At 40.4% G+C, this 14,954-nt stretch overlaps 1 long non-coding RNA gene across 1 annotated transcript; it reads left to right on the forward strand.

Annotated features, from left to right (window-relative positions):
• Positions 1-3,580: 3,580 nt before the first annotated feature.
• LOC140582801 (uncharacterized) lies at positions 3,581-7,214 on the forward strand. The gene is made up of 9 exons (XR_011985580.1): positions 3,581-4,103; positions 4,224-4,287; positions 4,382-4,514; positions 4,703-4,792; positions 4,970-5,253; positions 5,403-5,626; positions 5,756-5,956; positions 6,123-6,312; positions 6,396-7,214. It is a non-coding gene; the product is annotated as an uncharacterized lncRNA (long non-coding RNA).
• The last annotated feature ends 7,740 nt before the right edge of the window (positions 7,215-14,954 follow it).

Genomic DNA, 14,954 nt, shown 5'->3' on the forward strand with positions numbered 1-14,954 from the left:
CTTGGTTCCATGTCTAAATCAGACCTAGACATGTTTGAGTAGATAATCATGTTTCCTCTGGTTATTACACTCACCACACACAATATGAAGAAAATGTAAGTGAACTGAAATCTCCATGCAATGAATTAGCATCCTGTGAGTGTGTATCAAGTGCTGCAGCCCATACATTAGCAATGGGCATCAGATCACTGTATTCAACAGAGTGAGGGGTTATTCAGAAAGGACCAGTGTATTATTATAAAACAGATTGGTAAGTCAACTTGTTTAAGCAATTATTACTGTATGTCTTGTCCAATAATCCAACATGCTTTCCCAGCTGGCAACTTTCAAAGAGGATTGACCTCATTCTTCTTGCAAAACTAGACATTTATGAAGGCCTCTATACCTTAACAAGCTTATGATTAAATGCAGCACAGCCCTTGATGTCCTGTCTGGATGTATGGAGGTGATTTTCTGTACTGAGTTAGATCAAATGCATGAATCCATTTCCAAAAGCTGTATATCTGGGTCCCCGCGATGGGGCACCTTGGATATGGTGCCAGTATCTCACAGGCCTTGGACACCTAATCACTCAGGTATTTCTGAGTCACATCTTTATTTAGCCTAATCGTTATTTTTTGTCTAGGAAATTTAACACAAACCAGTGTGTGGCCTGAATGAAAAAATAAGGTTTACCCAGTTATTTACATATATTTCATAGGTTCACAGGGCTGCCAACTTTGCTCAGCTGGCTGGTCTGACATTTCCAATTGGAGACAAGTCTGCACACGCATTTACATGCATGTAACAGTTTTATTACTTTCTAAATAGTCTGTAGGGTTTGCAAGCTACACCAACACTTTTAATGTAGCTAATTATAAGATTATAATATAATAATATAGGTTTCCTGCGTGAGCCTGACAGTCAGGAAGTGTGAGCGTCACACCAGATGCGTGAGAGTCGGTAACCCTGGGTTCGAAGCCGAGTAAATGGGCCTTAAACTGCTTTATTGTTCTTTCATTCCACAAAAACATGAGCATCAGACATTAAATGCTGCTGAAAAAGCCCCCGAGACTCGGACAGATATGTGAGGTGTGTTTTAATGGGTTCAACACACAAATGGGAAATTTCCCCCAAGGCTGATGCTGCCAACATGCCCCCCTACCCGCAGTGTAACCTCCACGATCTGCATAAATAACACAGCACCAGACCACACTTAGAGGTGGCCGTAAATGACGAGGGCTCGGCCTATTAGCCGCAGCGTAACCTCCACAGTCTGTATAAATAACGCAGCACCAGACCACACCTAGAGCCGGCCGTAAATGACGAGGGCTCGGCCTATTAGCCGCAGCGTAACCTCCACAGTCTGCATAAATAACACAGCACCAGACCACACCTAGAGCTGGCCGTAAATGACGAGGGCTCGGCCTATTAGCCGCAGCGTAACCTCCACAGTCTGCATAAATAACGCAGCACCAGACCATACCTAGACGTGGCCGTAAATGACGAGGGCTCGGCCTATTAGCCGCAGCGTAACCTCCACAGTTTGTATAAATAACGCAGCACCAGACCACACCTAGAGCCGGCCGTAAATGACAAGGGCTCGGCCTATTAGCCGCAGCGTAACCTCCACAGTCTGCATAAATAACAGCACCAGACCACACCTAGAGGTGGCCGTAAATGACGAGGGCTCGGCCTGTTAGCTGCAGTGTAACCTCCACTATCTGGGAATTTCCAATGTTTTAAACTTTTGGACAAGATCACAAGTGTCTTTTATGTAACTGGGGTGGCCAATTGAAAGGGGATTCAAATAATAATCTAAAAATCTGGCTGTATAATACGTCTCGCTGCTGCAATCTGACACTATGGGCTCCCTGGGGGGATTTCATAGGGTTTGCTCCATTTCGCCGGGTCCTTATGTTTTTGGGGAGCATGTAAAATATTCTGGCCCTGGGTTCTGTGCTACCTATCAGATAGGACTGTTTTGCATTGATAATTTTTTTGTTATACGTGGACTGGATTATCTGTTTGATCATGGGGATTGTGTGTGAATAGATGGGCTTATGTAATTTTCTGTAGTAGTTTGTGTCATTTAATTGTCTGTATCCCTCCCAAAGGTACTGTGTCCTATCCAGTCTGACACTATGGGCTCCCTGCCCTTGTCTGCCGGTTTAATGACTATATCATTGTTGTTTTTCAGATTTTCTAGAGCTTCCATCTCCTCCAAGGTAAGATTGAATGACTTCAGAATCTGCCTGAACCGTGATATGAAATGTTTCAAGTCTATGGGGCGCCATTTGTAAAGTTACGAAACATTTTTGTACTTGCCACTTTTTCAACATTTAGTGCAATTTTCTGACATTTAGCTAGAAGTCAATGGTGTTGTGGATCATCATATTTTTTGCTGTGTAGATTATTTGCAAAATTGTTCATCATATGTAAATATAAATGGTATGTCTATATATAAATATTAAATGTAAATGTCAAATATAAATGTTAAATGTAAATGTAAATATTAAAGTTACATGTAAATATAAATGTTAAATATAAATGTTAAATGTTAACTTATATCTAAATGTTAAATGTTAAATGTAAAACTTAAATGTAAATGTAAATCTAAATGCTAAATATAAATGTTAAATGTTAACTTATATCTAAATGTTAAATGTAAAAGTTAAATATAAATGTAAATCTAAATGTTAAATGTTAAATATAAATGTTAAATGTAGACTCTAAATGTTGAGAACGTATGCAAATTCGCCACGCCCATCTGCATAGAAATGGGCGGTAACGACGAAAGCGCGCTAAGTGGTTGCGGGTTAGGGGTGATTGAGGACAATATGGCGAATTCGGCTCACCTGGATGCTATTGAACGTGCCGTTTTGGCAGATGTTCGCACTGCATTAAATGGCGTTGCTTCCCAGCCGGGAGCAACATCATCTGCAGCTTCCACTGTGACATCGGTAAATTATGATAGTATATTGGGGCGAGAGGGGGATCAGTAGTATCGTATAAATTGGCCTTAAATATTTCCCGCCATGCTTCAGTTGATGGCGGCAGATCGTAATTGATGCTGCTGCTGAACATTTTGTTCGGAAATGTCAAGAAATCGCTTGCAAAACGGCAGGTCCAATCGCGAGGACCGTAATCCATTGAGATTATCGGTCACTGCTACACGTCGCTCGTTCGTATGTCGGCAAATACTGACGCGCGAATGTGCGATATGTTTCATATGATGTGTTTAATGATGTTCATCTGGCAAACAGAAAACTGAAGTAAGCAGCAAGAAAATGTGCCACTATTACAGAGCATGTACTGTACGGTTTCAGACTTTGTAGATGGATTAAGCAGTCGTTCATTTCCATTTATGCCGTTTAGCTAACTCCCTAGCTTATCCACAGTGACTTGTGATGTGCTTCAGATGAGCCACACCATTTCTCAGGTAAATACCAGGAACAGGTGTGGCTCATCAGAAGTCAGGTAGGATAGAAAACCTTCTGGACAGAAGCTCTCCAGAACCGGACTTGGAGACCCCTGGTCTACAGAGTATTTTTGTAAAATGGAATGAATATATATATATTGCCTATATTATATTTGTTTATTTGTGAGTATGATAGCTTCTTGTTTTCAGGACAACATACTTTTTCATTTGCACATGAAGACTGTTGTATTAATGTTTCCCCTTCATTCTATTATTAGGCAACTCTGCTATCCTTTCCTCGACTTTTTGGGGCTCGGTCACAGCATTTCAAACGAAGATATTGCAAAACCTATATAAAAGACATTATATGTTTTCCTTTCTCACCTAAGGCAACAACATTAGTTATACCCAGAGGAGACAGTCGAGTCAAATTGGCTCAGAATGGTCTTGTTGGAAAAATTTCATTTTCCAGTGAGTGGCCTGAAGACCAACTGAGAAATGAAATTTCCTCCATCTTCAAATCCACATTTGGATTGTTAGATAACAAACATTGCCCTTTGAGTATTTGAGCACTATCAAAGGATGCAAAAAACGAATGAAACCAAACGTCACTTCCAATTTCCCATGGGGTGGTAAGGAAGTGGCCTCCATCTGCTGTAACTCATGTCTCTACATAATGGCATTAATGCACATTCCAGCACAGGTAAGCATTGTAACATTGTGCTGGTGTTAAATAAATGTAATTTGAGTGTTATCCCATCACAACTACATATTTGTCCTTTCAGGTTTGATTTGGAATTAACATTTAAATCATTTTTTGCAGAATGTGAGTGTAGAACTGTCTGATGACAGTGATTTTGAGAGTCCAGCACTACAGAGGAGGAGAGGTGAGTAAACTGCTACTGGTTATATATGTATAAATATGTCATGGATGTTCTGTCATTATTATACAGAAATGTTGAGCTGAATATGTCTGTTTAGTGATTCAGCAAGAAGCCCCACAATCTACATCACAGAGGGAAGCCCCTGAGAGGCACGAGGGTGTAGCAGCAAATACTCCAGCAGATGAGGGCTTGAATTTGCTGCAAGCAAATGTTCACTTTGCAGATTTTATGTAAGATATTATGTGGAATACCTTCAGTAGCAAAAATGTGTGTTTTTATAGCTTTTTAGGCCATTGAAAACTGAATGTCTCCAAACAACTGCATTTTCATTACATTTCAGATTGTATTATATGCTTATCTGCATAATTGGTCAGCAGAAATGTAGTTTTCAGCTCATTACCATTTACCTTAATTGTAGCCCTGTTAATCTCGAAGAAGTTGAAGCTGTTGAAGAGGCCATAATACTCAGTCTTTTAGAAGAGGCAGTGCAGCCCTTACATGACTCAAGGTATGATTCATATTTGCTTGTTACATAAGATTGTAATAGTGTGTTAATGTATATTCTACCTGCATGAAACATTATCTGTTAATTGTTACTGTATGTTTAACTATTTTGCCTTACACGTGTATACTGTTTGGTAATAATTGTAATGTTAACTTTGTACAGTATGTTTTGTTTTGCCAGAATAACCTTAAGCAGAGAAGAAATTACAGGAATTGTGAAAGCACACAGTGAGAGAGTTGTCACATCAGCATTCCGACCAATCCATATCAGCCGAGGATACTTGTGGACAACTGCCCTCCGGCAGTTCAGTAGACGCAAATTTGCAGAGAGCACCGACATGCTTTATGTCACATTTGCCAGCGATGAAGACACTGCTGAGGATGCTGATGACCTAGGAGGACCAAGGCGAGAATTCTTTCGTCTGCTTGTAAAAGCCATCTACACAGAAAGTGGAGTCTTTGAAGGTAATTGTTCTAATTAGGCTAAATTCACTAACATTTCAGATTAATCCTGAAAGTTTATATTAATGTCTGCATGTGATTGTTTCTTTTCCAGACAGTTGTTCTGAATGAACCAGTTGTTTTAGTTGTTCATAAATTGTTTTCTCTCCTAGAGGCTCCAAATGGATTTATTCCAAGAATGAACATTTCTCATGTACAGCATGGAGTATATTGTACTATTGGCCAGATGATGTCTACCATAATAGTCTAGGGTGGTGAACCTCCAGCATTACTTTCTCCTCATGTAGTGGACTACATTGTGACAGGAGATATTCTTCAGGTGCATGTCAGCCCAGATGATGTAGCTGACACTGAACTCAGAGAAAACCTGAAAAAGGTTGTTTTTTGTTATTTAAAAACAAAATACATGATGTAGCATAGCCCAAAGCTAGAAATGTAAATGCCAGTTTTTAATTTAATTTTCACCTTTTTCTTTATCTTTTTGTTTCCATTTTACAATGTTTAGGTTGATAAAGCAGCAACCCAAGATGAGTTGAATGTAGCAGTGGAATGTTGTGACTCATGGAGATTTGAGGTTGAAGGTCTTCCAAACCCAGTGAACATGGAGACCAAGGATGCATTTGTGAAGAAAGCAATACACTTCCACAATCTCATTCAAAAACAGATCTGCTATGACCAGTTTGTTCAGGGTTTGAAGCACTATGAGGTTAGTTTTTTGATCATCCTCAAGCCGTACTTTACCATGAGTATATATAAAGAAACAGCTATTTTCAGTACTGTTATACATGATAGTAGATCTCATGTGTGATCCAGAATAAACTCTATATATGTGAATTACACAGATTTTTAACTTTTTTTTTCTTGTTTAAAAGGTCCTACCACTATTGAAAGAAAATCCTTGTATGAGGGTTTTCTTTGATATGCCCAAAGAAGCCAGTGAAGTCACTGCACATGTTGTGGCTGGCCTTCTGAAGCCAAATTACTCAGTGCTTGGTAGTAATAGAAGACCAAAAGAGGAGCTAATGGTGGTAAAATTCCGAGAGTTCCTTTACTCTGTACAAGGTCAGTGGAATATAGGATATTACTGCACATCTGATAAGGTATCTTGATCTTTTGACATTTTTGTACCCTTTTCAACTCTTCAGAGAATGATCTTGGGGAACGTCTCAACACAAGGAACCTCACTGAGGCAGAGAAGGCGTTCATCCTGACCTTGAGTCCTGGACATGTACTTGCATTTGCAACAGGGAGCAGCAAAGTCCCTGCAGTTGGATTCAGTCCTAGTCCCAAGCTCACCTTTGTTCACAATGAAATTAAACACTTTCCACTTGCTCACACATGCTCAAACGAGCTTCTGATTTTTGTAAATACAAAGAATTTAGCAGATGACACTGCATTTGATTATCATTTTATTGTGGCTCTCATGAACAGTGGCATTTTCAGTACTGTGTAGACTAGTGAAAAGTATATGGCATTCCACACATACAGCTCATTTACACATGCACACACAAACACACAGCTCATTTACACATCTACACATGCACACACAAAGCTCATTTACACACACAGCTCATTGGTCATTTATAATTTTGTTAAACACAAACTCCTGCACTCTCAAGAATAATGTCTTTCCATTGTTATGATCGTTGTCAAGAGGGTTCACTGTATCAGACAATTCTTGTAAGTCCTGTTCATTCAAAGGGGAAAATGAATAGTTCATATGAAAAGGTGTTGATGTTGGGTTCATGGTGGATGTGGAGTTTACTGTTCTTTCTTCACTAGCAACATCTGGATTGTTAAGAAACAAAAGATGTCTATCCACTGTGTAAAGCTGAACTGGTGTTCTGTTCCCTTCAGAGGAGATTTAATGATTGTTAAATGCATCTTTAAACTCATCCAGTGTACAATTTAACCTTGGAATATATACAAAATGCAGAGAAAATAAATCAGTTTAATTTTCTACATTCAAAGCCTCCATTGACTCCAGCTCATAAAAAATGGGAGCGTAAACATGACTGCAGTTCCTGTTTAAATCCCGATTGAACATGGAGAGGCCTGCCAAATTCACCGACAGCTGTACTGAAAAGGTCCTTGACAGTTTCAGATCTATTGTTGTTAGAACACCTAAGAAACATCAACATCCAACTGTCTCCATCCATTCCGCCATGTACAACCAGTTTCCACCTAATCAATTTATGGTTTCCATCCACATGCCAGATATAATTTGGACAGGGTACAGTATAAACACGTCGATGAACTGCTGTTCTTCTCCTGAATTCGAGACCGGCACCGTCAACCCTTTTCACGGACTCTCTTAGACGCCTTCTCTGCACAATGATGCCTCTGGAACGTAGATGTCCATTCAGCATTACCTCTCCTACATGTGGATGTTCTGACTTTTATTTGGAATGTTGTACTCTTGCATACTGGTCTGGAAATCCCCAGGATTGATGCTACCTCTGTTAATGTCAAACTTAGTGACAGCAAATTCTCAGTGTCCTCTTTGGAAATCTGGTTTAGGCTGCCATCCTACAATAATAGAATAAAATTAGGAAACAGTGTAATTATACAATAAGAGACAAAAAGTCAAATAGTATTCTACCTTAAATTTTAGTATTCTACTGTGTACACTATACTATTACATTGCATGTAGTAGTATAGCTTGTTGGTGTTACGTCTGGTAACGGCGGCGAGCAGGGAAGCAGGCGAATCAGCCAAGACGTCAGGTAACGAGGATTTATTCGGGCAGACAGGACTAAGGCACCAACAAACATCAACGAACATTAATGACAGATCTGGGGAAGACTGACTCAGACGCGGACTAAATACAGAAGACAAGCCGACATAACAAGGAACAGCTGGGCACGATCGGGAAAGCACACGTGGATAATGAGGGGGCGTGGCACACATCGGGAGCGGACGGAGCGGATCATGACAGTTGGGTTATTAACTGAACGGGTAGAACAAAAAACTGTATATTTCCTTGCTGCTTACTTCAGTTTTCTGTTTGCCAGATGAACATCATTAAACACACCATATAAAACATATCGCACGTTCGCGCGTCAGTATTTGCCGACATACGAACGAGCGACATCTCAATGGATTACGGTCCTGCCGTTTTGCAAGCGATTTCTTGCCATTTCCGAACAAAATGTTCAGCAGCAGCATCAATTACGATCTGCCGCCATCAACTGAAGCATGGCGGGAAATATTTAAGGCCAATTTATACGATACTACTGATCCCCCTCTCGCCCCAATATACAATCATAATTTACTGATGTCACAGTGGAAGATGTGATTTACTTAGATTTCCAGAAAGCCTTTGATGTTGTCCCCCACAAACGGCTCTTGTTAAAGCTTAAAGCTGCAGGAATTTTAGGAACTGTGGCAGCTTGGATCAAAAACTGGCTAACTGATAGGAAGCAGCGAGTAGTTATTAGAGGCACTATGTCACAGTGGGCCTCCGTTTATAGTGGGGTACCGCAGGGTTCAATTTTAGGACCTCTATTGTTCCTAATTTACATTAATGATATTGACACGAATACATACAGTAAACTGGTTAAATTTGCAGACGACACTAAGGTGGGCGGGGTAGCAGATACTAATCTAGCAGCAGAGAGGCTTCAACGGGATCTGGATTTAATTAGCGAATGGGCTGATACTTGGCAGATGAAATTTAACACAGATAAATGTAAGGTAATCCATGCAGGGAGCAGAAATATACAGTACAGATATTTTATGGGTTCCACTGAAATAAAGGTAGCTGATTACGAGAAAGATCTCGGTATGTATGTTGATGCTTCCATGTCCCACTCTCGCCAATGTGGGGAAGCAATAAAAAAGGCGAACAGAATGTTGGGTTATATCTCTAGATGTGTGGAGTTTAAGTCAAGGGAGGTGATGTTACACTTATATAATTCCTTGGTAAGACCCCACCTAGAATACTGTGTGCAGGTTTGGTCACCATACCTCAAGAAGGACATTGCTGCCTTAGAAAAGGTGCAACGAAGAGCTACGAGAATGATTCCTGGTCTTAGAGGAATGTCTTACGAGGAGAGGTTAGCGGAACTGAATCTGTTCAGCCTTGAGCAAAGGAGACTAAGGGGGGATATGATTCAGGTCTATAAGATTCTAACGGGTCTGGATGCTGTTCAGCCAAATGACTATTTCAATATTAGTCTAAATACTAGAACTCGTGGCCATAAGTGGAAATTAGCGGGAGAACATTTTAAAACAAATTTGAGGAAGCACTTCTTTACACAGCGTGTAGTCAGAGTATGGAATAGTCTTCCTGCTATTGTAGTGGAAGCTAAAACCATGGGTTCCTTTAAATCAGAGCTAGATAAGATTTTAACAACTCTGAGCTATTAGCTAAGTTCTCCCCAAACGAGCTTGATGGGCCGAATGGCCTCCTCTCGTTTGTAAATTTCTTATGTTCTTATGCAGATGATGTTGCTCCCGGCTGGGAAGCAACGCCATTTAACCCCCTGGGGCCTGAGGCCTTTTTTCCACTTTCGAAGTAGTCTGACATGCCTTGACATTTTAAAATATTTCACCTATCTAAAAAACACTTATCCCAAAGTGATACATTTGCTTTTATTCAGCACAAACTCAGCACCAATAATCTGAGACCTCTTAGAATGTTATTATTCTATTTTTTGTTAAAATCAACTTTAAACATATACTTTTCAAAAACCTATTTTCAGACATGCTGAGAAATTGTAAAAAATCACATTATAGACATTTCTAGGTAAGACTTTTGAGCTCTGAAGCTTATAGACACAGGGGTTGGCTACACATAGGTGAAAGTGACATTCAGAAATTTTATATGGTTTGATTACTAAAGTGTTAGAACTTTGGAGTGACACTCTTTTTCTCAAAGTCAGTGGTCTTCACAATGAATATTGATGAGATAGGTGTTCTCACACCTGTAGTAGTTTGCATACTGTCAATGGCCCATCAGTCTGGAATGTCACTGCACCCCACACCCATCACTTTGGAAAGGCAGTTTGAAACGCAAGAAAAGTAGCAACAATAAAATCCCTTTCACAGTTTATTGATGGAATGAAAAATGAAAAACTGTGACTATATAAATATAGAAAGCGATAAATATGATGCAGTGACTATAATTGACGCTCTGGGGACGAGGGCATCATCGACCGCGTATCTTTCTCGTGTATTTCAGTTTATATCTCGCTGAAATCATTATGTAGAATCATGAAAAAAACACTGACTAAATCCGTTATCTGTCTTCTTTTCAAAACTTCCATTGTCAGAAGTATTAAGGTTTTTAAAATTAGGTTAAATAGGCAAAAAAGCAAATCGTGTCACCTTTCTTTGTTTTACTTGCGTCGGGAGCGTGTAGGACCGCTCTCAGCGGAAGATCGCTATTCACGTTCTAAATACGCTGCGTTTGAATCGGCGACCACGTGATTGCAGGCACACAGGCTTAGCCCACTGAGCCATGAACGCAGGTATGAGCTTCGCTGCTGAAAGTGGCAACACTGGCGCAAAGCTTCAGCGGCAGAGACGTATCCGTGTGCTATATTGTAGCCGATCAGTGTAAACACTACCCAGACATGTGCTCTTGTTTATTTCGGTCACAATGGGCGTATTCACATATTTCTTCACCCAATACTAACTGTCGGATTATCATGTTATTATCATGCGAATAGCGCGATTTGCAAGTGGGTGGGTGATCAGAGCCGCTTCGAGACGCAGACGCTTAAGTCAGTCACTCTTGTTCTTTCTATTCGTATCACGAAGCTGTAAAAATATATTTAGTTTCTACCTATATATATTTGAAAAGTAGACCGTCCAAAGTTTCTGAGAGTATTTTTAAAATGTGTATATGACAAAAACTCGCGGAGTTATTTAAACGGTCTCGCGAGAATTCTGTCAGATCCCGCCGGCGGGATCGCCGGTCCCAGGGGGTTAATGCAGTGCGAACACCTGCCAAAACGGCACGTTCGATAGCATCCAGGTGAACCGAATTCGCCATATTGTCCTCAATCACCCCTAACCCGCAACCACTTAGCGTGCTTTCGTCGTTACCGCCCATTTCTATGCAGATGGGAGTGGCGAATTTGCATACGTTCTCAACATTTAGAGTCTACATTTAACATTTATATTTAACATTTAACATTTACATTTAACATTTAGATTTACATTTACATTTAACTTTTACATTTAACATTTAGATATAAGTTAACATTTAACATTTATATTTAGCATTTAGATTTACATTTACATTTAAGTTTTACATTTAACATTTAGATATAAGTTAACATTTAAGATTTATATTTAACATTTATATTTACATTTAACTTTTATATTTACATTTACATTTAACATTTATATTTGACATTTACATTTAATATTTATATATAGACATACCATTTACATGTGATGAACAATTTTGCAAATAATCTACACCGCAAAAAATATGATGATCCACAACACCATTGACTTCTAGCTAAATGTCAGAAAATTGCACTAAATGTTGAAAAAGTGGCAAGTACAAAAATGTTTCGTAACTTTACAAACGGCACCCATACAAGTCACCTTCATTCAATGTGATAATTTCCCTGGGTAATTTGTCCGCAGGTGGGATCCAATCCGACTTGGGTGTGAAGGGAAGGGGATTTGACCCCTCATTGTTCTGGAAGTAAGCCTCCAATTTAAGTCGCCTATGATACTGTTGCAGGTCCCAGCCTGCCTGCATCAACTGGCACTTCGCCCCCATCTTTGGTACTGGGATGAACGTCAGTCCCTTATTAAGGAAGGTGAGTTTTGGCTGGGTTATGTGGAAGTTTTTGGCTAAGATGATGACATTCCTGGTCCCCTCCTGCAAAGGCAGGCTTCTGGGGGGGGATCTAATTTAAATATTGCAGCCAGTGATGGAGCATATTCCTCACTGTGTCCTTCATCCAGTGTATATTATCATTCTCCGTATGGAAAGTGGCCCTAGGAAGAGCTGGAATGTTTTTCAGATTGGCGAGAATATAATTATTTAAGATGTTTAATTGTGTTTGCTCCTTTACTGGGAGCATTTCCGAATAGTTGACTTCTGGGACCCATATTTGTGCCAAGGGAAACGTTTGTTTGGCTGCTCTCAAGGCAGCTTGTAATTGTTTAATAGCAGAGTCTCCTTGGAGTTCTGTGTCCGGCTGTTAATGCCCAGGGACAATACTACGTGTTTAACCTCTGTGCAGGCAATGGTTTTACTAATGATAGCCTCTATGTGCCTGAACGATAGCTCTCGATTTGGAGGTAAGCGACCCAGCACTCAAGCAGGACTGTGTGGCTGACCTGAGGCTTGTGATCTTTTCAGGCCTCAAGGTCCCTCTCTGTGTGCTAGCAGGGGCGGACTGGTCATCGCTCGCCTGCTCCTCATTCAGGGTGAGGTCACATTCTGAGACCACACAGTGATTGGCCCGTTCACCATGCGGTAAGTGTTGTGGGGTCCGTTATACCTGAGGTGGGTCAATTTGAATTTGCTTGCTAGGTGAGGAGAAGGTGGGGGGGTCCTGAAGAATATGCAAGGGGTCATCTGCCGCAACCTCCCTCATGGGGGACCAATCAGACACAGGCTTCGTCATGGGGGACCAATCAGACACAGGCTCCATCATGTGGGACCAATCAGACACACGCTCCGTCATGTGGGACCAATCAGACACAGGCTCCGTCATGTGGGACCAATCAGACACAGGCTCCATCATGGTGAGAGAGATGAGGCATCCCGCTTTTGTCAAAATGACAGGTTCGGTCAAAGGTCAAAAAGGTCACATAAATCAAGAATGACAGGTCTTTGAAGTGAGCCATGTGACGCAACTAGTGTTAATTAAAGGTAACATAAATCAAAAAATGACAGGCCTGGGCTGTGAGCCAGCAACGACCAGTGACGTTGGGAGAGGTTTTTTTTAAATACAAATGTATTTATTATTTATTTATTATTAATTAATTATTTATTAATATAATATTTATTATTAATTAATTATTATTATTATTATTTATTTATTATTGTATTTGAGGAGAGTGAATTGTGTGCTTATGAGTGGGGTTTGTGGGAATAGCCCCGTGCTACGAGGGTGCCGAGGACGGAGCTGAGGACGGGGGCTGAGTGGGTCGGTTACCTGATGGAGTGTGAGCGTACGGTGCCTGTGGAGCGGTACCTTGGGAAGGTCCCAGTCGGTCCAGCGGAGCGTGTACTTGGGCATAGCGCAAAGGCCTCTGAGAGAGCGATGCTGTGTCTGGTGCGGTACCGTGGTAAGGTCCCGTGGCTTTGGATAATCTGCAAAGGATTCGGAGAGAGCGATGCTGTGTCTGGTGCGGCACCGTCAGGGGCGGACTGGGACAAAAATTCAGCCCTGGCACTGTAGCCACACCAGCCCACATTACCACACTGACACAGCCCCACCCACAGACACGCACATTCACTACTTATATTGGTGTACAGATGGTGAAATAATATAAGCTGTACCATATGTAATAGATATTTAAACATGTATTGTATGTGACTGGAACAAAATAACCCGTTTATAACAAATTTATACATTTATACAGTAAAAACTAAATAAAAAAACAATCTGTGAATCTTGTAGAGTCCGTGTGCTGTCTGTTTATGCCGTTTGTCTGCTATTACTTATGATAGGAGTAACCTGTGAATGTGTATCACACACACACACACCTTTACACACAAATGGACATGAAGCACTAGCAACACTTCAGCATACTTTTATTCACAAATAACTATATATGTCATTCTCTGCAGTGTTGTTCTTTATTGCCACTGTCTATATGTTCGCTTCTCCTTGTTTCTATGTTGACATTGTACACATTGTCTGTCTGATTCTACATCTTCTCATCCATTTTAACTCTGTAACTCTGCAATTTTAATATGTTTGTATGGCTGTCTGTGATTATACTTGTTCCTCACTCTTGCCTGACTGTCATTGTGTATAGCACAAAAAGGAATAGAATATATAGCAAAAAAAATCCTTCATGATATATAGTTATTTGTGAATTAAAGTATGCTGAAGTGTTGCATCTCCATTTGTGTGTAAAGGTGTGTATGTGTGTGTGTGATACACATTCACAGGTTACTCCTATCATAAGGGTTAATTTATCGTTAATTAGAGCCACAGTGTTAAAAAGGCTCACATGAGCTTTTATTTTGAAGTGTTTCTGGCAATCAGCCAGTGATCTCATACTCATGTTGATTGTACATGGAAGTGTTTTAGTATCTTTATTTGTATACGTTTTTCTGATTCCTTAATTTGTTTAATCTAATTTGTTGTAGACCACACATACACACCAACCCACATGGATACCCCGAAGTGATTGTTAGCACTTGCATGCTCAGTACTTGTTGGAAACTTTGTGGAAAGAATAAAGAATCAAAAGAATTCTGGATTGATTGCATCTCATTGTCTCTGATCGGACATCTGTGGTGAACTAGTCCCCCACTGGCAACCCCTAACTGGTTTCTATATCAGTTTTCTATACACAGTATTAAGAAACTCTCAGCATTTGTGTCAGTGTGTGTCTCTCTCATTGCTGTCTTCCTACCTCCATGATACTTGACTCTGCTGCAGCAGCTGAGCTATCTGCACTGGGTCCAGAAACATTCTAGTTTTGAATAGATGAACACACGATTCAGTCAAGGGAGAACATAAGCAAGCCAATGTCTCATTTTACATTGT

This window comes from Paramormyrops kingsleyae, chromosome 25, assembly GCF_048594095.1.
Source record: "Paramormyrops kingsleyae isolate MSU_618 chromosome 25, PKINGS_0.4, whole genome shotgun sequence".
Classification (NCBI taxonomy): Eukaryota; Metazoa; Chordata; class Actinopteri; order Osteoglossiformes; family Mormyridae; genus Paramormyrops; species Paramormyrops kingsleyae.